The sequence below is a fragment of the Podarcis gaigeae genome (assembly GCF_964106915.1).
Source record: "Podarcis gaigeae genome assembly, chromosome: 16".
In the NCBI taxonomy this organism is placed as follows: domain Eukaryota; kingdom Metazoa; phylum Chordata; class Lepidosauria; order Squamata; family Lacertidae; genus Podarcis; species Podarcis gaigeae.
In genome coordinates, this window is record NC_139693.1 from 657443 (window position 1) to 685174 (window position 27732).

The following is a 27732-nucleotide window of genomic DNA, read 5'->3' on the forward strand; positions in this document are numbered from 1 at the left end:
GGAGATTGTTTTGGGATTTGGGGCAGGGGGCAGAGAAAGAGATTTTGGAGGGTGGAGGGAGGGAACCTGATCCAGCCCAAGACCAGCTCTTCTGTCCTCCTTTGTTTTCCTGCGGTTGCCAGGGTCACCGTCAACTGCGCCATGGAAACAGCACACTGCCAGGGGTCTGCTTAGAGAGAGGCCGTCAGCAGTGAGCCGGGCTGGGCCAGTGGGGTGAGGTGGGAGGGGGCACCTCTGGGCACTGATGTGTGCTGTGGGGGGAGGCTGCCCATGCACCCACTAGGGTCCTGTGCACATCTGGGTGCACTAAGCGGCTAGACTGGTGACGGAGCCTCCACTGGGACCACATAACACCGGTCTTGAAAGACCTACTTTGGCTCCCAGGACGTTTCTGAGCACAATTCAAAGTGTTGGTGCTGACCTTGAAAACCCTAAACGGCCTCGGTCCAGTATACCTGAAGGAGCGTCTCCACCCCCATCATTCTGCCCGGACACTGAGGTCCAGCGCCGAGGGCCTTCTGGCAGTTCTCGCATTGTGAGAAGCGAAGTGTGGGAATGTTCTGGGGTGCAGGAGAGGATATATTGACTAATTATATCCTTATCCAACTTGTGCTAACAAGTTCCCAAAATATCAGCAGAGTTTATAAACATTCCCCTTTTAGTTTGCAACGGTAACGTGTGCACAGGTTCGCTAGAACCTCTATAATAATTACTCTGGTAATTTCCCCTTTGTTCCCTCTTAAAATACAAGACACGACACAGTCTTTATAAAAGTATAAAAGAGTTTACTCACGTTCTGTTCACAATATGATCCCAGAAGGTAGGCAGGGTTTAAAAGGTTACATAAACTTAGAAACTATCTTATAGGAAGATAGTACTGTCCTCTCTTGGCTGAGAGCCAAGAGGGCATGTTGCTCCTTCAGAAGATGAAGATGGCAGAGAGGCAAGAGGCAAGAGAGAGATGGCTGGTCTGCCCTGTGCTTTTATCATTACCTGCACAGGTGAGGCCACACCCACCTCTGGTCACATGCGGAGGAAGTCCGTCCCCAGGAAGTTTACCTGCTTGCTGGACAGACATCCCTCCCCATGTTCTAACATGTACACTCTAGGAATGTTGTCATTGACTGCTCCTGTGTTTACATCCCACACGAAGTTACAGGGAACCAGGCAGAGGGGCTTCTCGGTGGTGGCGCCCTCCCTGTGGAACACCCTTCCATCAGATGTCAAGGAGAAAAAGAACTCTCTGACTTTTGGAAGACACCTGAAGGCAGCCCTGTATTGGAAAGTTTTTAATATTTGATGTTGTGCTTTTAAGTGTGCTGGAAGCCGCTCAGAGTGGCTGGAGCAACTCAGTCAGATGGGCAGAGTACAAATTATAAAATTATCATCGTCGCCATCATGGGTGCACAGAGAATACTGCTGGCTTGCTCCCCCAGAGATTTTGCCAGCCTTGCCAGAGGAAGCCCTTTTCCATGAAAGTGGCCACCTTCTGCATCAGGTCCTCTGTAGAAGAACGTGAGAAGAGGCCTCCCCAGATCAGGCCAAACAGGGAGTCATAATATCACAGAATTGTAGAGCTGGAAGGGATTCCCAAGGAATCACAACTGAAGTATCCTTGATGGTTGACCATCCAACCTCTGCTGAAAAACATCTGTAGAAGTAGAGCTTGCCATCTCCTAAGGCCATCCGTTCCGCACCACAGACAGGAATGCAAGAAGCTGCTTTGTATTGAGTCAGACTGCGGGGTTCACCTAGTTCAGTCTTGTCTACACTGGCTGGCAGCAGCCCAGAGGTTGCTACCAGCCCTGTCTGGAATCCTGGGATCTTCCGCCAGCAAATCAGGTGCTCAACCACTGAGCCACAGCCCTTCCCTCATGCCAGGGACATGACAGATCCAATGGGTCCCAAACTTCTTGGGGGGGGCACTGTGGGTTAAACCACAGAGCCCAGGACTTGCTGATCAGAAGGTCGGCGGTTCGAATCCCCGTGACAGGGTGAGCTCCCGTTGCTTGGTCCCTGCTCCTGTCAACCTAGCAGTTCGAAAGCACGTCAAAGTGCAAGTAGATAAATAGGTGCCGCTCCGGCGGGAAGGTAAACGGCGTTTCCGTGCGCTGCTCTGGTTCACCAGAAGCGGCTTAGTCATGCTGGCCACATGACCCGGAAGCTGCACGCCGGCTCCCTCAGCCAATAAAGCGAGATGAGCGCAGCAACCCCAGAGTTGGCCATGACTGGACCTAATGGTCAGGGGTCCCTTTACCTTTACCTTACCTCCCTGGTCCCATAAACTCATCCCCAGATCCCCTTACCCTACGCTAGAAACAGAATCGCGGTTTGCACGACCCACAAAGGAACATAATAACACAATAAAATTCAAAACAGAAACGAAAGTACATTTATCCAAGACCCAATTAAAATGGTTTAGTTTAATCAATTCAACAGAACTGATGAGCTGGGCCCGGTGATACTAGCTTTTCAAAGTCTGATAGTCGTCTCCTCCTCCAGCGCCCCACCCTTGCCTCGTAGCATCCCCCCAGGTCAAGGGGGCAAGGCCACCCACTTGCTGTGGTCCGAGTGCCCCCCCTCCCGTGTTCAGCACCAGCTGACACTTATGGAAAATATAAAAGCTGAGGGATCGCCACCGTCAGCAAAGGCAGTTTCGTGCGCACATTGATGGGTCCGTATGAATAATGTATGCTAAAGCAACAGAATATTCAGGCTCAGAGTCCCAAGTTTGCATCATGTGCTGCTTGGAAATGAAGCGGCGACCCATCATTCCTACAGCACACTAAAAACCGTGTCTCCCTCACAGCAAGATGCTGTGGGCTGCCCTGGTGGGAAGGGTGGGTTGTGGTTAGCCCCATTTCACAGACGGCTAAAAGAAGGCAGAGACTGAGAGCGAGGGGTGGTCTTCAACAAAGTGCTTGTCCTGCTCTAGGGGAAAAACGCGTCTCCATAAGACCGGAGTCACCAATTCCATGAAACCCTGTGGAATGTCTCACCTGAATATTATGCTTCCTGAGAGGGGGGGCTTGCCTGCTTAAGAAAACAGCAGCCCTCTTCTGAATTAAATCAACACATTAAAGAATTTTAAACATATCAGACTTGGGATTTGGGCTTCTGCTGTTTTGGTGACTTATGACCATGGCTGGATTTAGGTTTGATGAGGCCCTCAGCTACTGAAGGTAAGGGGGCCCTTATATGTCCACCTGTCCTTTGTCAACAACAAATTGTCACTGTTTTTTGTGTTGAATATACGCTATATGGTAATTTATGGACCTAACAGGTATCTAAAGCCATTTGCACGCAACAAAATATGTATTTTATCAAAGTAATTGTTGAACTGAAATACAATTAAGAAGTATATTAATAGTGAAATACAACTAAGAAGAAGTATATTAATAGTGAAATAATTATTAAGCTCTAACTTAGAATGATTGGGGGCCCATTACTTACATCATAGGAGCCTGTTGTTGTTTAGTCGTGTCCGCGTCTCTGTGACCCCTTGGACCAGAGCACGCCAGGCCCTCCTGTCTTCCACTGCCTCCCGCAGTTTGGTCAAACTCATGTTGGTCGCTTTGAGAACACTGTCCCACCATCTCGTCCTCTGTCGTCCCCTTCTCCATGTGCCCTCCATCTTTCCCCACATCAGGGTCTTTTCCAGGGAGTCTTCTCTTCTCCTGAGGTGGCCAAAGTCTTGGAGCCTCAGATTCACGATCTGTCCTTCCAGTGAGCACTCAGGGCTGATTTCCTTCAGAATGGAGAGGTTAGATCTTCTTGAAGTCCATGGGACTCTAAGAGTCTCCTCCAGCACCAGAATTCAAAAACCTCCAGCACCATAATTCAAAACATAATTCATAATTTATTGGAGCCTACACAACACAAAATACTGTTGCTGTATGTAGGTTTTGTTTTATTTGCTTTTTATCTTATTTTTTGGAGGAAAAAATCCCCCCTTTAATTTTTTTAGGGGCCCCCAAGATAGCTTGTTTAGCTTATACGTAAATCTGGCACTGCTTATGATAGAATCTCTCTCACACACACATGCAGCCCTTAAGAACACAAGGAGAGCTTGGCTGTTGCTGGGTCAGGCCCAAGAAGCCCCCATCAAGCTCAGCATCTCATTCTCACCATGGCCAAAGAACCTTAAGAATCCAGGACTCTAGATAGACTGCCTCTGGATCCGGAGGTTCCATAGGGAGAGCCTGGCTACTGGATCAGGCCCAAGGGGGGGGCCTTCTAGTTCAGTGAAAGAACCAAAAGTGATGTCCTCTCCCCTCCACCCCCTTCATTGCCATCTCTCATTTAATGCAAATTTCTCTCCGCCCCAATGACACTAGAAATGAACGTTATGGTCAGCGGTCTGGACATCTTTTGCTGCAGCCACAGAACAAGGTCTGTGGTTTTAAAAAGAAGCCATTTGAGTCTTGGGGGATTTTGCTTCTCTTCTCTATTCTGCACCCCCCCCGACAACGTTTACATTAAAAATGTATGTGAAACATTGCCAGTCTATTAATACCAAGCCTTGTAAAAGCCTTTTATGCCCTTAATCTTGTGGTGTGACGGCGAGGCGCACAGAGGAGCTGAAAGATCCCCCCGAGATCTGTTTCCTAAGGAAGGGGGGGGCTCTGGATTCTGTCCTCTTTTTTTAAAAAAAAGAAGAGTTTAACTTGGGAGACATCGTTTGTGCTGTTTGCCTAGTGAAAAAGGCACCACCTGGCAAAAGATTCTTACACCAAATTAATTTGCAGGGCTTTGGATGAGGCGCTGGGCTTCTCCACACACCCCCACCTTCCTAATGCCAAAAGGTTGGTGGGGTAGGGGTTAGCAACATAACCCAACAGGCAAAAAAATAGGACAAAAGTCCAAAGCCCTAAGAAGCCCCCAGTAAAAAAGGTAAAGGGGCCCCTGACCATGAGGTCCAGTCATGGCTGACTCTGGGGTTGCAGCGCTCATCTCACTTTACTGGCCGAGAAAGCCGGTGTACAGTTTCTGGGTCATGTGGCCAGGATGACTAAGCTGCTTCTGGCGAACCAGAGCAGCTCATGGAAACGCCATTTACCTTCCCGCCGGAGCGATACCTATTTATCTACTTGCACTTTGCTGGCATCATTTCCATACTTGCCGCTGAAATAAAACCATCTTTGCAGTGACTTTTCTGCAGGAAAGCGGCTAGAGAAACGTGGTCCTTCCTCTCTCTTAACTCTAGAACCTGAGGGCGTCTGAGGAGGCTGGACGTGGGAACATTCAGGACGGGCAAAAGGAAGTCCTTCACGCAGCACAAATTTAAACTATGGAACTCACATCTGCAGGAGGCTGTTGTGGCCACCAACCTGTGTGGCTTTTAAAGAGGACTGGACACACCCACAGAGAGGGAGAGGCTATGAGTCTTGAAAGGTTGTGTGTGTGTGTGTTTTAACATATCATTTTCAACAGTAATTAAACATACTTTTTCATCTTATTCAATCTTTTTGACTTCCATCAATCCTGTCTGAAAATTTTCCAATCTAATCTCTTAGTATGCATTTCTTATCTTCCCTATTACATTTAAAACTCACAACCAATATCTCTATTCTTTATCTACTTTGTAACACTTTGTATATTTCTCCTTACAAATCTTCTTGTAGTCCTACTAGCGTAATTTGTTGATTACAGTTGCTCTTCAAATAGTTCATATGCTTCTTCCAATCTTCTGTGAATCTCCGGTCCCGCAGGTTTCGAATCCTTCCTGTCATTTTGTCCAATTCTGCATAGTCCATTAATTTCGTCTGCCGTTCTTCTTTTGTCTTGAAAGGTCCCTGAGAATCCCTCTGTGGATGGAAACTGGCCGCTTGATCTCAGGAAGTGCAAGTGTAAGAGCTGATCTCATCTCCGTCTCATGGCCAGCCACAGGGCGATGTGCGCAGGGAGACAGTGGGAGGAAAGAGGTGCAGCTTGCTCAGACCTCGAGTTCCTCCTTTCTTTCTCAAGTCACACTGAGAAGGTTTCCTGGCAGCACGGAAGGCAAGAACTTAACATGGGAAAGGTCCCACCCACCCACCCTGGCCCACGCAACTGCATCAGCTGATGGGAGAGGGAAATTGTTGTTGTTGAGTCATTTAGTCGGGATGCGAGTGGCACAGTGGGTTAAACCACAGAGCCTTGGGCTTGCCAGTCAGAAGGTCGGCAGTTCTAATCCCTGCGATGGGGTGAGCTCCCGTTGCTCGGTCCCTGCTCCTGCCAACCTAGCAGTTCAGAAGCATGAAGTGCAAGTAGATAAATAGGTACCGCTCTGGCGGGAAGGTAAACGGTGTTTCCGTGAGCTGCTCTGGTTCGCCAGAAGCGACTTAGTTATGCTGGCCACATGACCCAGAAGCTGTACGCCAGCTCCTTTGGCCAATAAAGCGAGATGAGCGCCGCAACCCCAGAGTCAGGGGTCCCTTTACCTAGTCATTTAGTTGTGTCCAACTCTTCGTGACCCCCTGGACCAGAGCACGCCAGGCCCTCCTGTCTTCCACTGCCTCCCGCAGTTTGGTCAAACTCATGCTGGTAGCTTCGAGAACACTGTCCCACCATCTCGTCCTCCGTCGTCCCCTTCTCCTTTTGCCCTCCATCTTTCCCAACATCAGGGTCTTTTCCAGGGAGCCTTCTCTTCTCATGAGGTGGCCAAAGTCTTGGATCCTCAGATTCACGATCTGTCCTTCCAGTGAGCACTCAGGACTGATTTCCTTCAGAATGGAGAGCTTTGATCTTCTTGCAGTCCATGGGACTCTCCAGAGTCTCCTCCAGCACCAGAATTCAAAAGCATCCATTCTTCGGCGATCAGCCTTCTTGATGGTCCAGCTCTCACTTCCATACATCACTACTGGGAAAACCAGAGCTTGAACTATACGGACCTTTGTCGGCAAGGTGATGTCTCTGCTAGCTTCCTCCAAACCCAGCTGGTGGATTTTGAGCAAGCAAAGGGCAGCCAAAATGAAACTTGTGCCCAAGCATTTGGGGGTCACATGTACCCTTGTCCAAAGACAGGGAATATCTGTGGCCCTCTGAATGTTGCCAGACTCCCAACTCCGACCATATTTGACCATCCTGAAGCTGCTGGGAGGTGGGAGTCCAACAGTATCAAAAGATTCATAGGTGTCCCAGCCCTACACATTCACTCAATCAAACCTTCATTGAATATCCCGCAAATAAATTGTATTTGACGCCTAACAGCATTTTAGTTCTATACTGAATAATACTGCAGCGAGGCCATGCCATGTTATTCTTGAAAGTTAACATGCAACAGCATTCAGCCACCTGGCTGTGTTTGACAGCTGGCATGCAATGGTATTTAGTATTTATTTATTTTACAATTCTCTTTCCTTATTTCTTAACAGCATGTTTAGGCTGGTGTGAAATAGTATTTGGCATTTTTGACTATATTGATGTACAGCACTCATTTGCTGCCCAAACACAATGTGCTCTTTGGATGCCAAGCAACAAAACATTAAAAATACAATAACTGCCATGGAACAATGGGAAACAGTAAAAGAAGCCCTGCATGAAAAATTTAGCAGCAGGGAGCGGAGAACCATAGAAGATGCAAAGAGGTAGCTAAAAGCGTGGGACAGATCTGAGATCAGGTGGATTTAAAAGTCTCTCAGGAAGCTGGGCATCTTCACCTGGAGTCATAAAGCCGCTGGATCAGGCCCAAGAGGCGGTGGTCCTGGTGCTAGTCTACTCAAGCACCTTGATAACGACCAGCTCTTCAGGCCTGACCCCAGCAACAATCAGAGCAGATGCCAAGTGGTTAAAATGCAGACTCCAAAAACCAGGAAGCATTTCGGGTTCGGAAGGACTTGTTCCAGCCACTTTTTGCAAAAGTTGGGTTTCTCTTGGGGACGCTGAGCTAGATGCACCCCCAAGGTCTGACTCGGTATATGGCTGCTTCCGACCACTCTGCCCCCAGCAGAGGACAAAGGGGCCGCCACCCGAAAGGACCAGCGTCTTCCCTAATTGTTTAGGGCTATTTTTGGTTTTTTTAAAGATGGGGCGGCGGGAGGTGATGCCCTCCTTTCTCCCGGCCAGGCTGGGGCGGCTGCCCGTTTCCTGACCCCTCCAAAGAGCCCTTTCGTCTCCGGGGGTCGTTTGGCGAGACGCGCGCTCCGGAGCGTCACGTGTGAAAGGGGCTGGTTTCGGGTTCCTGCTTTGCCAAGCCTCGCGCATCAGCACAAAAAGGCAGCCCGCCCGCCAGCCTCCTCCTCCTCCTCCTCTCCGCGGCTCCCCCCGCTGACATCACTCGGCGCGGAGGAGGGCAGAGCGGGAGGAGGGTGGGGTGACCCGGAGAGCCGCCCAGCGCGAAAGGAGAAGCCTCGCCGCCGCCGCCGCCGCCGGGCACAGACAGACGCTCGCCCGCCGCCGCCGCCGCCGCTGCGCCCGGCTCGAGGGGCGCGTTCCGTCCGGGGAGGGCAGGAGGACGAGGTCGCCGCCGCCGCCGCCCGCCGTGCCCAGGGGGACCCATCCTGCTCCGGCGCTTCCTGCCGCCGGTAAGTCCAGCGCCTCTCCTCCGGCTCAGCCATCCCTTGCCAGGGAGAGAGAAAGAGAGAGATCCATCCGAAAGGGGCGCAGCCGCTCCGTGCGCTCTGCACATGGCCAGAGGCTCGCCCGCGCCCGCCCGCTGGGGGTCTGAGCGACCAAAGGTGGGGCTGATGGGGAGTCGGGGGCGACGGGGAGTCGGGGGCGACGATGGGGACGCAGAGAGCCCCGTTTCCGGGGCGCGCCCAAGGCGGGGAGCCCCCTTCGCCGCGCGGCTCTCCTTCGCCCGCTGAGGGTGACTCAAACCCAGATCCCGGGCTGAATCATTGCCGCTTCCTCTTTGGACTGCTGCCCTGGCAGATTTCTGGACAGAGCTCAGCAGCCGTCGCCCGACTCGGACCAGAGAAGCTCAGGGCTGTCCACACTGGCAGGCAGCAGCAGCGGCTCTCCGGGCTCTAAGTTCAGGGAGATGTCGATGGAGACAAGGGGGGATTTGAACCCGGGACCTTATGCATGCAAAGCAGATGTTCTGCCCTGGACTCGGCGTCCACCCCCCCCCCCCAGCTTCCTTTGCCCCCACCCTGCCGGCCGCATTTGCTCTCGGGGCTCCCAGGCCATCGCCAGCCCCCTCTCCCCTTCTGGCCCCCTCCCCCCGTTAAAAAAGAAAGCCCAAAGTGAACCACATTGTGCAGGCAAAACTCTAAAAGTGCCAACCGCCTTGAGAGGCAGCCAGAGCCCAACGGGGCATTGTCCCTGCTGCCTAGTCTAACTCTTTAGCTCTTTCTCCAGCCCCCATTTTTATTTCCTCCCCCTGCGACTTAACTCTGCCCCTGGTCAGCTCGACTTGATGCCATCTGCCCAAGGAGTTCGAAATTGAGAGGAACCAGGCACAGGGCGGGGCTCCTCCCAGTTTGCCACTTCCTCCTCAAATCTAGGAAACATAGGTAGCGGCTTTCTAGTGAGTTGGGCCATTGGGTCCACCTGGCTCAGTGTTTCCTACACGGGCTGGCAGCCCTGGCTTGGCAGCCCTACCTGGCGATGCCAGCGGGGATTGAGCCTGGCATGGTCTGCAAGCAGAGCAGGGGCTCTGCCAGGGAGCCACGGTAGACCTTCTCTACTCTAGAGAAGGCCCAAGAACAGCTGCGATTCCTGCAGTGCAGGGGGTTGGACTAGATGACCCCCAGGGGTCCCTTCCAGCTCTACAGTTCTATGGCAGGCTAAGCAGAGCCCTGGAAGAAAACTTCGGGGAAACAGGAATGAGCCACCAGCACTCTCAGCTGCGTGCAGATATGAACCTGGGCGTTTCTGGTACCTAAACTCTGGTGATAAACGGCCAAGCAAAGTCCTTCTGTAAAGGGGACCAGCCTGGATATGGCTGTGGAGTGTGGGATGTGGGAGAGACCCGGGTTCAAATCCCCGGCACTTAGCCTAGCCTACCTCCTGGGGTTGTTGTGAGGATGGTGCTCTGGAGACAGCACCTTGAGCTCCCTGGAGAACAGGCAGGATATAAATTCAGTCAGCAAATGGGGATGTCCGGCAAGAAGAGCACCCAAACTCTTTCCCTCGGCTCTCCCTGCTCTAGCGAAGAGAGAACTTGAAGCAGATCAGATGGCCACCCCTCAATCACTGGGTTCAGAGTATTCAAGGGACTAGTCCTCAAGCTGTTCATTCAGATCAAGCTTCAGTTCTTTCCCTGGCACAGCATTCCTTCCACCACTACTGCTCCCCCTCCCCACCCTTATGTCCTCCTGAGCATCTCTTTGCCTTCTGAGGTACCAACTGAACATGAAAAAGCCTTTGTCTTTTTGGAATCCTGTTGTGGACAGCCCTGAGGTGGGACTGTTCTTTATCTATAACCAACTTTTCATTTATCTTATGGTCATTTTCTGTGTGTGTGTGTGTGTGTGTGTGTGTGTGTGTGTCCTGGTGTCCTGCTGATTTGCAGATTTGTTGCCTCCTTTTTGATGCTTAGTTGATATTGATTGACAGGGACGGTGGTTCCCGCTTTGCTGGAGTTTTGCTGTGGCGTTGCAAACGGTGTTTGGATACTTTTGCATCTCGGGGAGTTGGCCTTTTAGGGTCCTGCCAAGGCCACAATTCCAGGATTCTGGGATGATACCTTGTGCCTCGGAGCGGGAGAGGCAGTCACCGAGATGCGCTCTCCACACAGACGGAATAAATAAATCATGTTGGGTAAATGCACCCTGCTCAAGCTGAAATGGGCTCCTCTAATATTACTCCGTCAGAAGCCAGGGCCTTGCAGGACCAGGCCAAAAGGTGCATTTAAGCCAGCATCTGGTCCTCAGGGATAGCTGGACAGGTGCTTCTGTGATGCTTTGCAATTTGGGCCACCTTGGGCTCATTTGGCAGGAGCCTCCTGTCCGTGCTTGGAGAAAGAGGATGGGGAGAAGCTTTTCTCCCTCTCTCAAAATACAGTGGTACCTCTGGTTATGGGCTTAATGCGTTCCAGAGGTCCGTTCTTAACCTGAGATACCACTTTAGCTAATGGAGCCTCCTGCTGCCTCCGTGCGATTTCTGTTCTCATCCTGAAGTAAAGTTCTTAACTTCTGGGTTAGCGGAGTCTGTAACCTGAAGTGTTTGTAACCCGAGGTAAAAAGGTAAAGGGACCCCTGACCATTAGGTTCAGTTGTGACCAACTCTGGGGTTGCGCACTCATCTCGCTTTATTGGCCAAAGGAGCTGGTGTACAGCTTCCGGGTCATGTGGCCAGCCGGACAAAGCCGCTTCTGGCGAACCAGAGCAGCGCACAGAAACGCCGTTTACCTTCCCGCCAGAGCGGTACCTGTTTATCTACTTGCACTTTGTGCTTTTGAACTGCTAGGTTGGCAGGAGCAGGGACCGAGCAATGAGAGCTCACCCTGTCGTGGGGGTTCGAACCGCTGAAGTTCTGATCGGCAAGTCCTGGGCTCTGTGGTTTAACCCACAGCGCCACCCATGTCCCTTGTAACCCAAGGTACCACTGTACTAAACTCAGGGACATCTGAGGAAGCTAAATGTTGGGAGATTCAGGAGAGACCAAAGGAAATCCGCCCTCCACGCTCTGTGCAGAGCTGAATTATGGCATTCACTCTCCCAGGAGGTAGCGATGGCCCCCAGCTTGGAAAGAGGACCGTATCACTTCCCAGAGAAGGAGATCAGCCGTGGCTATGAGCCTCAAGGGTGGCTGCGCTCCTCCTTCCTCCACCATCGCGCCTCTGAATAATACCAGTTGCTGGGATCACACAGCAGTTGTGCTCATGTCCCAGGAACATCGGAAGCCGCCTCATCCCGAGTCAGACTGTTGGTCTATCTAGCCCAGTAATGTCTACACGGACTGGCAGTGGCCCTCCAGGATTCCAGGTCAGGATCTCTCCCAGCCCTACCAGAAGGTGTCAAGGATTGTGCTGCTTCCAGGTTTCCCATGGGGGAAGCTGGTTCTTCACTGTGGGAACAGGATGCTAGGCTAGCTCTGCCCCCTTTGGGCCTGATCCTGTTGGGCTTCCCCCAGAGAATGTGGTTGGCTACTGTAAGAACAGTGTGCTTGACTAGATGAGCCCTCTGTCCTGATCAGCAGCAGGGCTATTCTTACATCTGTAGCGTGAGGGTCAGTAGCTGATGTTGGTCTTCTCAGACTCCAATGTCCATCCTTCCTGACCCATTAGCCAGGCTGGCCGTGGCTGATGGGAACTGGAGTCCAGCAACATACAGAATAGTGGACCACGTTAGCTACCCCTGTTGGACGTGAATCACTTCCAAGAACTATGGCAGAGTCAGGATGGGGGTGGGATGTCCCCACATAAAGGAGAAGGCCACTTTAGCCATCATGGCTACAGGCAGCAGAGGATAAACACAGAGGATGTTAGCAGAGCAGGTGGGCTTGCAAAGGATTATCTCTTGGGTGGCTCACGCTGCCTCGCTCGCATCCCTTGAAGTCGTAAAAGTGTAAGGAGAGCCCGGCTGCTGGATCAGGCCCATAGCCCATCTCATCCAGCATCCTGTTCCCACAGTGGCCAACCAGATGCCTGTGTGTGAAACCTGAAAGCAGGATTCGAGCACAAGAGCAACTCTCTGCCTCCAGTGTTTTCCAGCAACTGGTATTCAGAAACATTGCTCCAAAACCTCCTCTCTGAATTGGCTCGCCCTCTTTTCATGCCATCCAGGTTGGTGACTGTCACTGCCTCCTGTGGTCCCGCTGCCCCACGTGGGTCATTCGCAGAGTCGGGCTGGTTTTGCCTCTTCCTCGCTCCACCGTGACTTGACTTTTTCAATGTCCGCGCTGCAACATCCACATGGAAGCAGGGCTGCCCCAGCAAAGGGGCCCATTGTGTCCGCTGAGTCCAGATACCATCACGCTTCGGACAGCGGCGTTGGAGTCTTGCTAGACAATGGGCCCCTTCAGACAACCCAGTCCCACGAGAAGCTGCTGCTGCAGAGTCATTGCTGTGTGTGTTGTGGGGGGCGGGATCTGCTGTCATCTGGGTCCTCCAGAGAGGGCACACTTTGTCTTAGTTGCCGTCTGGGACCATCTTAATAAACTGACTTGCAAGTTATCACTGTGGGTCCCTCCCTCAGTCCTGCTGGTTTGTAGAAATCGCAAGGAGGGGAGACTAGTGTCGCTGTTGAACTCCAGTTCTGTTTTTGTGGACTTTCCCTTAAGGCAGCCGGTTGGGCCCTGGGAGAGCTGGACTGGATGAGCCCCCTTTGTCCTGACCCAGCCCCCAGCCTTTTCTGATGTTCTTATATTGACTTCTGCTTGCAGGACGTAGTTTGGGCTTTAGTGCTTTAGTGCTTAGTCTTTGTTGAGGTCTGGAGGTCGTTTTTGTGGGTTGTCACACCCTGTTGTGAGTTTGGTGTTCTCCGCAGGGTGCTGAAATAGGGGGGCCTTTGATCTGAGCCCACAGGCCTCCTTTTATGTTAGGGCTTTTGTTCAAAATGTTTGACACAATGCACCAAAATTCTCCAAAATGACATCTTTAGGCCAGTTCATTTTTACAACAACCTTGACAGGGTGCCGCAAAGTTATCACCCCCATATTACAGAGAAGGACAAAAGCAGACAGAGGCAGGGTTCAAACTACGAGCATCCTGGTTCACAGCTCACACCTTTAACTGCCTTTCCCTCAAATAATTTGTGGTCTTCAAACTTTTAATTGTGCTTTCCCAAATGCTGTCCTGCCCTTCTAAAGACAAGTTGTTCCAGCTTCTCGCACACCCCTGACAACTTGGGGCGACCGCTCTCAGTCTCTTCTGCCTCTCTCTGATCTGCCCTTTGGGACTCTGAATCATAGAATCATAGAATCCTAGAGTTGGAAGAGACCACCAGGGCCATCGAGTCCAACCCCCTGCCAAGCAGGAAACACCATCAGAGCACTCCTGACATATGGTTGTCAAGCCTCTGCTTAAAGACCTCCAAAGAAGGAGACTCCACCACACTCCTTGGCAGCAAATTCCACTGTCGAACAGCTCTTACTGTCAGGAAGTTCTTCCTAATGTTTAGGTGGAATCTTCTTTCTTGTAGTTTGGATCCATTGCTCCGTGTCCGCTTCTCTGGAGCAGCAGAAAACAACCTTTCTCCCTCCTCTATGTGACAGGCCACATGTGCCCCTCACTAGCCCCAAATATTTTTGTCCGGCTGGGATGTGTCCTTGGGCCCTGATCATGGATGGAGGGTGCAGAGGAAGGGACGCCAGAGTGTGTACGAGGAAACTAGCCTTCTGTACAAGGGGGACATTCACATCCTTTGCCCCGCCCACATTTCCATCTGGCTCCACCCACCCCTGGCATGTGGCCCTCAGAAGATTGCCCAGAAGAGAATGTGGCCCTTGAGCTGGAGAAACTGAGAAGCATTCAAAACAGACCCTACTTGTGGGACACCTCCCTTCTGATGCGCCAAGGCCAGGTCAAAGCCTCTCTGTCTCCTACCTGTGCTCTCCTCAGGTAGACTCACCTGGTCCCTTCACTGCACATTTTGAGGTGCAATCGATGGCCTTTTCAGTGTGTTTGCTGGAGGGGAGAGTCACTGGTTTTTGTTTCATTTTTATTATGTCAGCATTTTGTAAGTTTATGCTCTTCCGCCGTGTGCTCTTCAGATGGGGATCGGAATATAAAGTTAATAAATAAATAAATATCTCCTTTCCTCACCTCCGTTCCTTCATTCGAAAGTTACTGCTTTCAGGTTAAAAAAGTGGGGGAAAGGCAGCCTTAAGATCTCTCCCCTTGATTGACAGCAGCCAACTCAGAACACCACTGATAGCAGGCAAATAAGAGATTGGCTTATATATATTTCCCCCCCTGTGTGCGTCATTCGGCAATTACCCTTCCCCCCTCGGTTGAATCTTATCCACATCCTTCTTACTTCTGAAACCCTTTTCTCTGCCTGCCTTGCTTTGGACTCGCGTGGTTTCTGCATCTCATGACAAGGGCTGTCATCCTCTCTGTGGTGATTCAGCTGCCTCGCCTTCCCTCAGATCCTTCGTGGTTGTGCTGGGAGACACAGATGGCCCGTCTACGGCCTGCTCTCCAAAGTGGGGACATCCTTCATCCTTCACGTTCAGCCTCTTCCCTTTCCACACACCTCCAGGCAGTTTGGTGCCTATTAAAAGGCTCCCAGTTCGTCTGACAGCTTCCAGTCGTCTTTCATCCTTCCTTCCTTCGGGTTCCGATAGTGGACAGAAAGTTTTCGCCTCCGCTTGGCTTTCGGAAGAGCTCGTTCCAAGACCCCCGGGGCCACTTCTGCAAGCGAACTCCGCTGCGCAGGTAACTCAAGCGCACTAAAGCCCTCCCTCTGAAGTTCATAGAATCATAGAATGGTAGAGTTAGAAGGGGACCCCAGGGGTCATCTAGTCCAACCCCCTGCAGTGCAAGAATTGCAACCAGAGCATCCATGACAAATGGCCACCCAACCGCTTGTAAAACCCTCCAGTGAAGGAGAGTCCTCCACTTCCCAAGGCAGTCCCTTAAATAAGCTTGTTTTCTGAGGCTGCAGGACCTGAACCAGTGGGTTCGAATTGTAAGAAAAGAGATTCCAACTAAACATTATTAGGAAGAACTTTATGACGGTAAGGGCACCCGTGGAAGGTGGTGGGCTCTCCTTTTTTGGAGGTTTCTAAGCAGAGGTTGGATGGCCATCTGTCAGGGATGCTTTAGCTGAGATTCCTGCTCTGCGGGGGTTGGACTAGATGACCCTTGGGGAACCCCTACAATTATATACTTCTGAGTTGTGGTTTATATGCTGCCGTGTGGATCAGCTTCATTGGCAAGGAAGAAGGCTGAGGGGCAGCTCTGTGTGTGTGCCTCCCTTTGGATCAGACCCCCATCAAAAAGACATCATTGCAGTTAATAAACGTGCTTGCAGAATCCTAAAAAATATTCCAGTGCATTTTGCGAGATGCAACTTTACAAAATGTGCATTGTCCCCCCCCCCCCCGCCGCCCCCTTTAACTATTAAGGCACTTGCATCATCTTGACAAAATACTAAACTAGAATTCCTTCCTTACTTCTGACCTCATCCGTTCCACAGATTTTTGACTGGGTGCACAATTCAGATGTTTCCCTCTCCTGTTTCCACTAATATTCCAGGACAGGAGTCAGTAATTCTGGGAAGAAAAGCTTGGCAAAAATAAGCCAGTGTGTTTTGCTACAGGAGGAAAAGGATAACCTGGGTGGCAGGGAGAGCAGAATACCTGTGGCATTAGAAATGTCGGAGGCTGAGAAGGCGTTGGCGCCCACGAAACCTCCTCTTGCCTGGCAGAACCAGGACAAAATATTGCAAAAATGAGAGGGAGGCCCTGCAGCTCAAAGCAAGCTCAGAAGGCCAGCTGGAGGCTGGAGCCGTCTTGGGCCAAAGCATTGCCCTTCCTGGGACGCTGCCTCTTGGCTGAAAAGCTGCACATCAGAGCTGGGGTTTTTTCTCTTCCTTTTAATGGGAAGATTGTTTGATCTCAGCTCGCCCATTTAAAAGTCAGCTGCTTATCTAAGTCCAGTTAATAATGCTGAGCCTGACTTTATATGCATCTCAAAGCCCTTGGTGTATATATACATTATAATGACAAGCTGGAGGAGACTCTTGAGAGTCCCATGGACTGCAAGAAGAACAAACCTCTCCATTCTGAAGGAAATCAGCCCTGAGGGATCACTGGAAGGACAGATCCTGAAGCTGAGGCTCCAAGACTTTGGCCACCTCAGGAGAAGACTCCTTGGAAAAGACCCTGATGTTGGGAAAGATGGAGGGCACAAGGAGAAGGGGACGACAGAGGACAAGATGGTGGGACAGTGTTCTCGAAGCTACAAACATGAGGGAGGCAGTGGAAGACAGGAGGGCCTGGTGTGCTCTGGTCCAGGGGGCACGAAGAGGCGGACATCACTAAACGACTAAACAACAACAATGACAAGCTAAGCTAGGCTTGATCCTGAACCCATAAGTCGTGCAAAAGGAGCAAATCTGTGCAATGTTCTTGAACAGTTGCAGAATCTGGTTTCGGTTCAGTTTCATTTTCTTGGACAGGAAGCTTTGATGCCGAGTACACAAGCCTTCCCAGCCCTGCCTCCTGCAAAGCACTTTTTTCCCAACCACATGCTGGAACATTTTGATGTTGTCGGGTGGGTTTCGAAGGAAGATCGCCCCTTTTGTGAGCCTGGAAATCGCAGCAGCCCTGCTTTGAACCTGTTCAGTTGCAAGCCCGTCTCTCCTCACCAGTCTTCTCTCCCCCCCACTTCCATGTTCTCTCTCTCTCTCTCTCTCTCTCTCTCTCTGTGCATCTCTGCTCCTCTCTGTTCCCTTCGAGCGAGTGTCACCCCTCGTCAGAGGCCCTTTGCATCCAGGTGCCTGTTCTGCCCTCCCAATAGTCCCCGCGGAGCTGTCTCCCTGACTCCTTCCTTCCACATCTGTTTGCTCACCTCCCTGGCTCCCAGACCCAGCTGTCCCAGAACCTTAGCAGAGCTGCCTGTCATTCTAGGGGCTGAGTTCATTTCGCCAAACAGTGACTGGCGGCTCGGGCAGGGGCTGCTTGCCGTCGCCCCAGCCTCCTGTTGCAACCGTCTTTCCCTGGAGTGTTGCATGGATTTTAATCTACCCCCAAAGAGATCCCTTATCATGTTTTATTTAAAACATGGAAACTGGTGTCTGCCTCTCAGGCCAGGCCAGCATCCTGTTCTCACAGAGGCCATGGGAAGTCGGTGAGCAGGACCTGAGCATGAGAACATTCTCCCTTCCTGCAGTTTCCAGCAACTTATGCAGAAGCATTGCAGCCATCAGTAGCCTCAACCGGCCCCATATCCTTTCCTTCAGGCACCCTCTCCAGGATTTCTTGTATTTTATAAACCATTTGCTCTGCACAGCGGATTAGCCGACAGATGCCAGGGAAAGAATCTTGCACATGTCAGAGCATCTCCAAGAGCATCAGACCTTCCTCCTTCAACAGCACTTGCCTCGCGCTCAAGAGCCATTTGATATCAAGGCAGCTACCTGGCTTCATCTGTTGTCATCAGCAGGAGGCTGTGTGAATAAAAGCGAAATGGGCTTGCTCATCCTTGATTGGGTCTCCCAGAGAGTGGTTTTGCTTTGTTTTGTTTTTTAAGATCTTCCCTTTGCTCATCAAATACTTGTTTTTGGAGATTTTCAGGCTCAGAAACTATAGGAAGAATCCAGAGCTTAATCCTCTTCATTTAAATGAGATTAAAAAAGATATATATGTCAGGACTGCCGCACATAACGGAATGAGAACGCAAAGAAGTGCAAGAAGGCTCCCTTACCCAATTCTTCCTTCTTTTTCCAGTTGAACAAGAAGAGTCCAACTCAAAATGCACATCTCTCACCCAGAAAGTGTGGTGTAGTTCAGCCTTGAGGCCGATGGTTAAGTTGGTAAGCAACTTGTGAGAACATAAGACTCAAGGAAGAGCCTGCTGGGTCAGCTGCCCAAGGGGACCCATTTAGTCCAGCCTCTTGTTCTTACAGGGATGCAGGTGGCACTGTGGGTTAAGCTGCAGAGTCTAGGACTTGCCGATCAGAAGGTCGGTGGTTCAAATCCCCGCAATGACGGGGTGAGCTCCCGTTGCTCAGTCCCTGCTCCTGCCAATCTAGCACTTCAAAAGCACATCAAAGTGCAAGTAGATAAATAGGTACCACTCCAGTGGCAAGGTAAACAGCATTTCCGTGCACTGCTCTGGTTCGCCAGAAGCGGCTCAGTCCTGCTGGCCACATGACCCGGAAGCTGGACGCTGGCTCCCTCGGCCAATAAAGCAACTCCAGAGTCGGCCACGACTGGACCTAATGGTCAGGGGTCCCTTTACCCTTTACCTGTTCTTACAGTGACCAGCCAGATGCCCCAATGGGAAACCCACAAGCAGGATCCGAGTGCAAGAGCAGCCCTTTCCTGTGCTTTGGTTTCCAGCAACCGGCATTCAGAACCATTGCTGCCTCCAACCATGAAGACAGAACCAAGTCATCACAGGCAGTCGCCATTGCTAGTCTTATCCTCCACGATAAATTCCTTTCCTTTCCAATTCAGAGTTATTCATTTCTATGGGTGTTGCTTCAGCCCACTCTGGAGAAACTCCTGTGCTGATCTTTGTGATGTTTAGAATCAAAGAGGAAGCCAAGCTTTACCGGGGAGGGCAGGCGGGGGCCATACTTTTCTGGTTTTTCGTTCCTCATACACACACAGGCTGACTCTCAGTGGAATAGCCTTGGAGGAAAGCGCTGAGAGTTAAGAGTCCATTGATGCTCAGCTCAAAAGTGCAACCAAAAGTATCTCTTTCCAGGACGGAGCAGCAGGAAGTCAAGTTGTATTTTTATATTCTGTTGGAAGCTGCCCAGAGTGGCTTGGGCAACCCCTTCAGATAGTTGCAGGCTGCATTGTGCCTTGGCATTCTGTCCATGTTGCCCCAAGCAGCTCCATGTTCTGGGTCTTATGCTTTTGAGCTCACCACCCTCTTGGCGACTTGGAACAGTATTTGGGGCAGGGACCCTGCTCAGTGTGCATGGCGTGCAGGCGGCCAGGGAGCCTCTCTGGTCTGGCCCGGTGTGATTTTCGCAGGCAGGCCTGGCAGGTGCCACTGCTACTCTGAGGAGACACTGGTGAACTAGAGGAAGGATCAGGCAGCTTCCTAGGTCCTCACAAGAAGGCAGTTGCTGCGGGATTTTTTAATATTGTGCCATCAATGTACATGTGGCACTTTGTGCAATAGGGCAGCAGCTCTCTGCCTTGACGGACTAGGACTCTAGCAGGTGGCGGGAAATGCCTTTGGCAGCCTGGGGGCTGGATGCCAGGGGTGGGTGGGGCCGGGAGCGAAAGTGCTCAGAGCAAGACATCTCAATTTACTCCTGCATCCCTCCGTAATGCCAGAAGCACAATCTGAGCTCAAGGACACATGGTAGCTAGGCAGAAACACTCCAGAAGAATCCACAGCAGAACCAGAGAGGGGTGTGAGTCCTGGAAGACTTGGAAGACCTTCCCACTTGGCCTGGGAGGGTGGGACCTGGACGGACTCCATCTACAAAAGCTGAGGCTGCTGAACAGTATTGTTTTGTTTTGTTTTCTGTTCCTGTTACTGATATTAATTTTTTTGTATCTTTATATTAGATGTTGTTGTGAATTATATGGAAAGTGTTTCAGTTGGGTTGTGCCCTTTTTGATGCTTCACCTGTTGTCCATGACTACTTTTTATCTTTCTAATTATGTTTCTTTTACGTTGTAAGCCACCTTGAGCATGCTCTTAACCATAGGAAGGCAGCATACAGATAAAGTTATGCATGTGTAGTCTGGGTAGAGCTGAAAGGGCCAGGCAGAAAGGTCTCGAGGGCCACATTTGGGCCCAAGGCCTGAGGCCTCTCCACTCCTGCACTACACAGTCAAGGCAGATTGAATTATTACACGCACTTGGGTTTTGTTGCAGAAGGCTTTGTGGGAAAGGGGTTTGAGGGAAGTGGCAGAGGTGGTGTCACACAGATGATCTTCTGGACAGGTCCAGGTATATGAGGGGGGGCAGAGGGGAACCAAGGAGAAGTGTGCAAGTTTTACATGTTGCATTCAAGGAACTTGCAACCCAGCAGGTCGTAACCTGCTTTCAAGGCAGCCTCATCACCCCCTAAAAGCTTGCAGAAAACCCCAAGGGCAGAGGCTGGCAGAAAAACCGGTTGATCCCCAGGTTGAAGTTGACCAGCAAGGATGCTTGACTTCCACTTGTTTAATAAGAGTAGCGACAAAATAATCATTTTCTCCCCACACCTGCAAATTATACCGCTGAAATGAAGAACCCTTGAGGGGTAACCAGGAGTGGTTTGGTTTTTTTTAAGGACTGTGAGTTCCATTCGTCTTCTTGTGCTCAAAACAAATTCCTGGGCTTCATTTGGAGTTGTTGTTGTTGTTGTTTAAGGATGTACAGCATGTCTTTTGCGCCTGGCTCGGGTTGGTGGATCCTGAGATTCTCCTGAAAACAACAAAGCGGATTCTACGAGTCTGCAGCTGCCCTAGGGAACCCGGAATTGACATTTTGAGTCGTGGCCCAGCTATCTTGCTTGCATCCCTCATTCCTGAGCTGGCCTGTGCACACACACACACACACACTCTCTTTCCTACTCCTCCCCCAGCAACATCCCCCTCCCTCAGTAGCCAGGGTGGAAAACAGCTGGACCATTCAGCATATCTTCTGAATTGCGTCTGTCTCTGGGTGTCAGCACCATCAGCCAGCCGCTTGCCATTGTCTCGGGATTTGGGTGCTGGGGCGAGCTGGACAAAAGGGCTATTGTTTGGGCACTTACACTGGTATCCCCCTGTCCTGCCTCGCCTTTGTTCCATCCCTGAATATTCCTCTCTCTCTCTCTCTGTTTTGCACACACCCCAGTGGCTTCACAGCAGCCAACCGGACATTCCATTGCATTTCCAGAGGTGGGGAGTGGAGAGGGGGTGTTTCGAGAGGACAGAAGGAAACTGCCAGGGTGCAGGAGACGGGCTTGCGGCTGCAAAAGCAAGGAGCGTGAAAGGTGCAAAAACTAAAAGTAGAAAAATAAATAAATAAATAAATAAAGGCGGGTAAAAGGAACTGTGGAAGGAATAAAGGAGGACGACCCCCCCCCCCCGGGAAGAACAGACTCTAGTGCATAAAAAACCCCTGATGCGATTCCCATCTGTGCAAAGGAAATGTGAACTTGCTGTTCCTTTCCCTTTGCAGAATGCTGGGATCTCTGCTCTGGGGTTGGGCTAAAATGCTCCACATCTGTTGGGAAAGGAATTCTGAGCAGGGAGTTGTGTGTGTGTGTGTGTGTGTGTGCATGCGCACATGAAGCATTCTCTCTCTCTCTCTCTCTCTCTCTCTCTCTCTCTCTCTCTCTCTGGGAAGGAGCCCATCTTTTAACAGCCCAGCTGTGGAGAACTGAAAGATGCCTGCCGCCTGGCGCCAAGCCAGCCCCAGAAAGCGGAAGCGTGGCTCTCGGTGTGCCCAGCTTTGCTCGGCTGTGTCTGGGGGAACCGACTTCGCGGAGGAGGGGGTTTGGTCTGTTTTATTTTTAAGAGTCCGAAAACAGGATGGGCAAAAAGGAATGCCTCTCTGTTGAAACTTAGGGCTTGCCGCAAGCATACATTCAGAGCGTGTTGGACTGGAGTGGGGCATATACAACCCCTTCTCTCTCACCTGCCTAAATTCTGCTACATGCAGCCCTGATGCTGCACACCTTTTAAAATGTTCCTGCCTTGCATATTTTTATTTTAGTATTTCATGCATTTCTATCCCAAATTTTTCTTTCTCAAAGATGCTCGAGGTGGCATATACGGCTTGTCTCGCCTCCTGAATAAATCACCCACAACACAACCCTGGGAGGCAGGTTAGGCTGGGAGGCAGGCACTGGCCCAAAGGCACCCAATGAGCTTCATGGTTGAGCAGAGATTCGAACCCTGCTCTCTCAAGTCGTAGTCCGAAACTCTCACCGCTACACCCCACTGGCTCTCTGATGGCACTGATTCCACGAGAATTACAGGGCAGTTTTAACATATTGAGGGACACGGGTGGCGCTGTGGGTTAAACCACAGAGCCTAGGGCTTGCCGATCAGAAGGTCGGCGGTTTGAATCCCTGCGACGGGGTGAGCTCCCGTTGCTCGGTCCCTGCTCCTGCCAATCTAGCAGTTCGAAAGCACTTCAAAGTGCAAGTAGATAAATAGGTACCGCTCCGGCGGGAAGGTAAACGGTGTTTCCGTGCGCTGCTCTGGTTCGCCAGAAGCGGCTTAGTCCTGCTGGCCACATGACCTGGAAGCTGTACGCCGGCTCCCTTGGCCAGTAAAGCGAGATGAGCGCCGCAACCCCAGAGTCGGCCACGACTGGACCTCATGGTCAGGGGTCCCTTTACCCTTTATTAACATATTGCAGTTATAATCCTGTTTATGAGAGATCTCAACTCTTTCCTCAGTTCCTGTACGGGGTGCAGAGGGGTGTTTGTGTGGGTGTCTTACAACATAGATCAGGACAAGCTAAATGGGAGGGGGGGAGAGAAAAGGCCGGGTATGTGAATGCCCTGTGCCCCTCCACCTGGTAAGGCCCCACGAACTGCCCAAGACCCACCCTCCTCAAGCCCCAGAGCCAGCCCCTGCCTGTTTTGCAAACAAGGATTCTGCGAGGAGGATGCAGCGGGCCGGATCCACGGTGGCTCAGCATCCTTTCGACGACACAGCATTTCCCAAGTTTCTAATTTTAATGACGGGCGGAGGAGAGGAAGTGTGAATCTTATTAAGGAAAAATTATGGGTTAGCTAGGAATGGGGTGAGGTCAAAGAAAGCTCAGGCTGGTTTTGCAGAGAGGTGAAAGTTCTGGTTGTTGGCTGGAGATCTGGGCAACAGTAGAAGATTCTGGGGGCCTGCCTGTTTGCACTCGGGGGCCGCCTCTGTCTTGAATCAAACTCTGGCAGTCCCGTCTGTTGTTCCTGGAGTTACTTTCTCCTCCCTTCCAGGAGGTTTTCAGAAATTACAAGGAAGTCTTTCTTCACGCAGCACAGAGTTAACCGATGGAACTCACTGTTGCAGGAGGCCCCGAACTTAGATGGCTGTGAAAGAGAACTGGGCATCTGGTTGGCCACTGTGAGAACAGGAGGCTGGACTAGATGGACCCCCTTTGGCCTGACCCAGCAGACTCTTCTTATCTCCTTACGATGATGAATTTGGACGAGGAGAATTCAGCTACAGTGCCTCCTTCTGGTTTCTCTTGGCCAGGCCTACCTCACAGGGCCGTTGTGAGCGTAAACAGCACTCACAAAGCAGAAAACAGCAGAGATAAGGAATGGACCAAAACTCAAGGCACACAGAGACCGCCATGGGGAAAGTTGCCAGAATCAGAGCGTGCCAGACGCTTCACCCTGGTGCCTAATAAGATACGGCAAAGAACTGGGCACATTTGTGGAAATGAGCTGTGAATGAGAAGCAGGCGCTTTAGGGCAGCAAGGGGTCTGCGTTGCCATTGGCACGGCCTGCCTCCTGCCCCAGATTTCCTCAGAGGCAAGATGCAAACAAGCCTAGCTAATCCCAGGGGTTTCAAAATGTCATGAAAACGAAGCCTCGGAAATTTATTAGAGTGCTTGAGAGCTGCGAGATTAAACACACAAACAAAGCTGGCCTCCCGCCTCCTGTTCTTAATGGGGGTTTTTTAAAGGGGGGGTCTCAACCTACACCCCCCTCTCTGTTCTTTTCCCACCTGACACCTGTGGGTAGCAATGGAGAGGGAGAGGGAGAGAACAAGGGAACTGGACAAAGACAGGATGAAGCCTGAGGGAGGGAGGAAGGAAACTGGGGAGGGGACAAGACCCAAAGCTGTCTCCTTGTGTTGCAAGAGGGCTTCCTGAATCCCAGTTCCTGCAGTGACATCCTGGGGCAGTTTGTGGGGTGGGGGGCTGCACCGGACCCCAGCTTGTGAAGGAAGCACCTTCCTCTCCTGGCTTCTGCCTCCCTCTCCCTCTCGTCTACTTGCAGCTGTCACAAACATCTTACGTGAGGAGTCTAGTCCAAATGGGTCATCTTGTTGCGGAGTGACTGGCAGCTCTCATGGTAACATGCTAAGCAGGCTGGCGGACTGAGGAGCGGACAGGAGATGGCATCTTTGAGGGATAGGGAAATACGAAAGGTTCCTTGGGAGGAGTAGATATCGGCTCCGTCTGGCTTAGTTTCGCATAGCCAGTGCAGTGCCCTCTCATTTAGGTTTCATAAAATGTGTATACACTGCTTGATTGTAACAAACAAAAAACAAACTCAAAGCAGTTTACTAACAGAATAAAACAAGAAAATTATCGGTAAAAACAACTATTAATCATTTTTATATAAAAAACTAGAAACAGATTAAAACACACATCGGCATTCTATATTTTTCTATATTCTATATTCTATATTATATTTTGGGGAGCGGGGATAAAATGTTATGTTGAAATTACTAATAAAAAAAAACTTTAAAAAACGGTCCAAAACACACCGGCATTCCTAAGGCTTGTCTAAACAAAAATGTTTCTAACAGGCACCAAAAAGAGTCAGTAGGCAGGGAGTTCCAAAGTGTAGGTGCGGCTGCACTAGAAAATCGGTATCTTACCAATGCAGTTCTGGTTCCACAAATCAAAGCAGTTGAGTGGGCGCATTTGGAGTAAGGCGATCTTGCCGGTTAACTGGTCCCAAGTTATGGGCTTGATAAACTAATAGTGGCATGTTGAATGTCTACAACAGGGGTCGCCAACCTAAGGCCCATGGGCCACAAGCGGCCAATGGGGGTCACTTAACTGGCCCTTGGACCCCCACCACCCACCCGGAGACCCACGCTGCCCACTCGGTTGGCTCCCATGCGCTGCACTAAACCGGCACAGAGGAGAGCGAGGACCACCGTTCGTGACACTGGCCAGCTTTCCACTGGCTGCAGGAAGCCCCTGCAACCAATAGGAAGCTGTGTACACCTCCTCCGCGAAATAGTGTTGGCTCATGCATGCGTGTGCGCGCACACACTCCAGCCCACTGCGGCGTCTGCAGGACCATGAACCGGCCCAAGCCACAAAAACTTTGGTGGTGATTATTATTATTATTATTAAGCCTTCATTCCCTACCCTTACTGTCAGCATCCCTTGGAAGTGATAACGCAACATTTAAACATTCTTGCGTTGGATTAAACCACCCCTGGCTTCAGGAAAATGCATGGCAAAATCAATTTGTTAGTCCTCAAGACTCGTGGCTTCCTCAGTGGTAAATGACGCTTTTTGTTCCGTAGCCTGGTTTGTGATTTTCTTTGCTTTCAGTCCGGCTTGTGCCTCAGTGACCACGTGCGGACGCCTGGCCGCTTAGGAAAGAGGGCGATCTTGTTAGGCACTCTCAAAGCCCCGGCAAGCCCATAGCAGCCAAGGGGTTAGGAAAATTGACCACTCCGCACTTTGACAGATAGAGAGGCCACTGTTTGGGGGAAAGACCGGAGGGGGGGGTTGCCGATTGTAATGGGGAAGGGTGTCAGGCAGAGGGGTCAAAGGCCGGCTTGTTTAACAGTCATATTGTGTCTCAGATTAAATTACTGCTTCATGGAGAAAGGTCAGAGGTCTTCGCCCTCCAGATAAGGCCAAGGGGAGACCCCTGCCCCAGAGACGAAGGCCAAGGACTCGGCTACAGGGGTGGGCCAAGGACGGAAAGAGGGTTTCTTAGCTTTATGGTGGAAGTTTTTTTGAACTATGATACAGGGGAGCTGTTCTCCCTTAGGTGCCCTTGCTGCAAGAGAGCCAAAATTTGCCCCTTTGACCGGGTGTGCTGTCACTGCAACCGGACTAGAGAAACAGAACTATAGAGTTGGAAGGGGCACAAAGAGTCATCTAGTCCGACCTTCTGCAATGCGCATGATGCTCTGCCTTGCCATCCTCAGCAGAAAAAGTGGGTGGGGTGGGTTGGCTTGGTGTCTACCATAACAGACCAGTTGTTGTTGTTGTTGTTGTTGTTGTTGAGTCGTTTAGTCGTATCCGACTCTTCGTGACCCCCAGGACCAGAGCACGCCAGGCCCTCCTGTCTTCCACTGCCTCCCTCATGCTGGTAGCTTCAAGAACACTGTCCCACCATCTCGTCCTCTGTCGCCCCCTTCTCCTTGTGCCCTCCATCTTTCCCAACATCAGGGTCTTTTCCAGGGAGTCTTCTCTTCTTCTGAGGTGGCCAAAGTCTTGGAGCCTCAGCTTCGCGATCTGTCCTTCCAGTGAACACTCAGGGCTGATTTCCTTCAGAATGGAGAGGTTGGACCTTCTTGCAGTCCATGGGACTCTCAATAGTCTCCTCCAGCACCAGAATTCAAAAGCATCCATTCTTTGGTGATCAGCCTTCTTTATGGTCCAGCTCTCACTTCCATACATCACTACTGGGAAAACCAGAGCTTTTACTATACGGACCTTTGTTGGCAAAGTGATGTCTCTGCTTTTTAAGATGTTATCTAGGTATGCCATCGCCTTTCTCCCAAGAAGCAGGTGTCTTTTAATTTTGTGGCTGCTGTCACCATCTGCAGTGATCATGGAGCCCAAGAAAGTAAAATATCTCACTGCCTCCATTTCTTCCCCTTCTATTTGCCAGGAGGTGAGGGGACCAGTGGCCATGATCTTAGTTAGCAGTGATCAGTAGAGATGTTTAATTGCTTCTGCCCTGCTGGATCTATGATCTTGTGACTATCCAATGAGGCTGAATGCTGGGAGATTTGGGAGAAAAGAAAGTGATTTTTTTCCACACAGAACGTAGTTAAACTATTAAACTCTCTCCCACAGGAAGCCATAAATGGTCACCAATCTGGGCGGCTTTAAGAGAGGGTTAGGCAGATTCATGGAGAATGCTGGGCCCTTCCTGATGTGGCTCCCTGTTTGTGCAATGCTCCCCCCAGGAGCATTACATATATTTAGGTGCAAAAACATTCCTCTTCTCCCAGGCCTTTGGCTAATTAAACAAACAATGGCCTTTGAAACTGTGGGGGTATGGTTTTTGTTTGGTATCATGGCATGTTTGTGTTTTAATATTATAAAACTGTGATTTTCGGATGAAGGGCAGCATAGAAATTAAAAAACAACAACAATAATAAAAAGTAATAGCAATAGCCACGATGCCTGCACATTGCAAGCAGCATTGCCTCTGAATACAGTTGCTGGAGGAGAGAATGGCCATTGTGTCCTAATTCTGCCTGCTGGTTTCTCTTTAGGGCACCTGAGTGACCAGTCTGAGAAGAGGACGCTGGGCTGGACGGGCTGTTGGCCTGACCCAGCAGTCTCTTCTCATGTTCTTGACTTT

General features: G+C 50.8%; 1 protein-coding gene across 1 annotated transcript in view; it reads left to right on the plus strand.

The window, feature by feature from the left end:
- Positions 1-8320: 8320 nt before the first annotated feature.
- Positions 8321-27732, plus strand: part of PEA15 (proliferation and apoptosis adaptor protein 15) — a 53668-nt gene continuing 34256 nt past the window's right edge. Inside the window, exon 1 of the mRNA XM_083716226.1 lies at positions 8321-8504. The gene's annotated coding sequence lies outside the window, so the exon portion shown is untranslated. The remainder of the gene's footprint in view (positions 8505-27732) is intronic.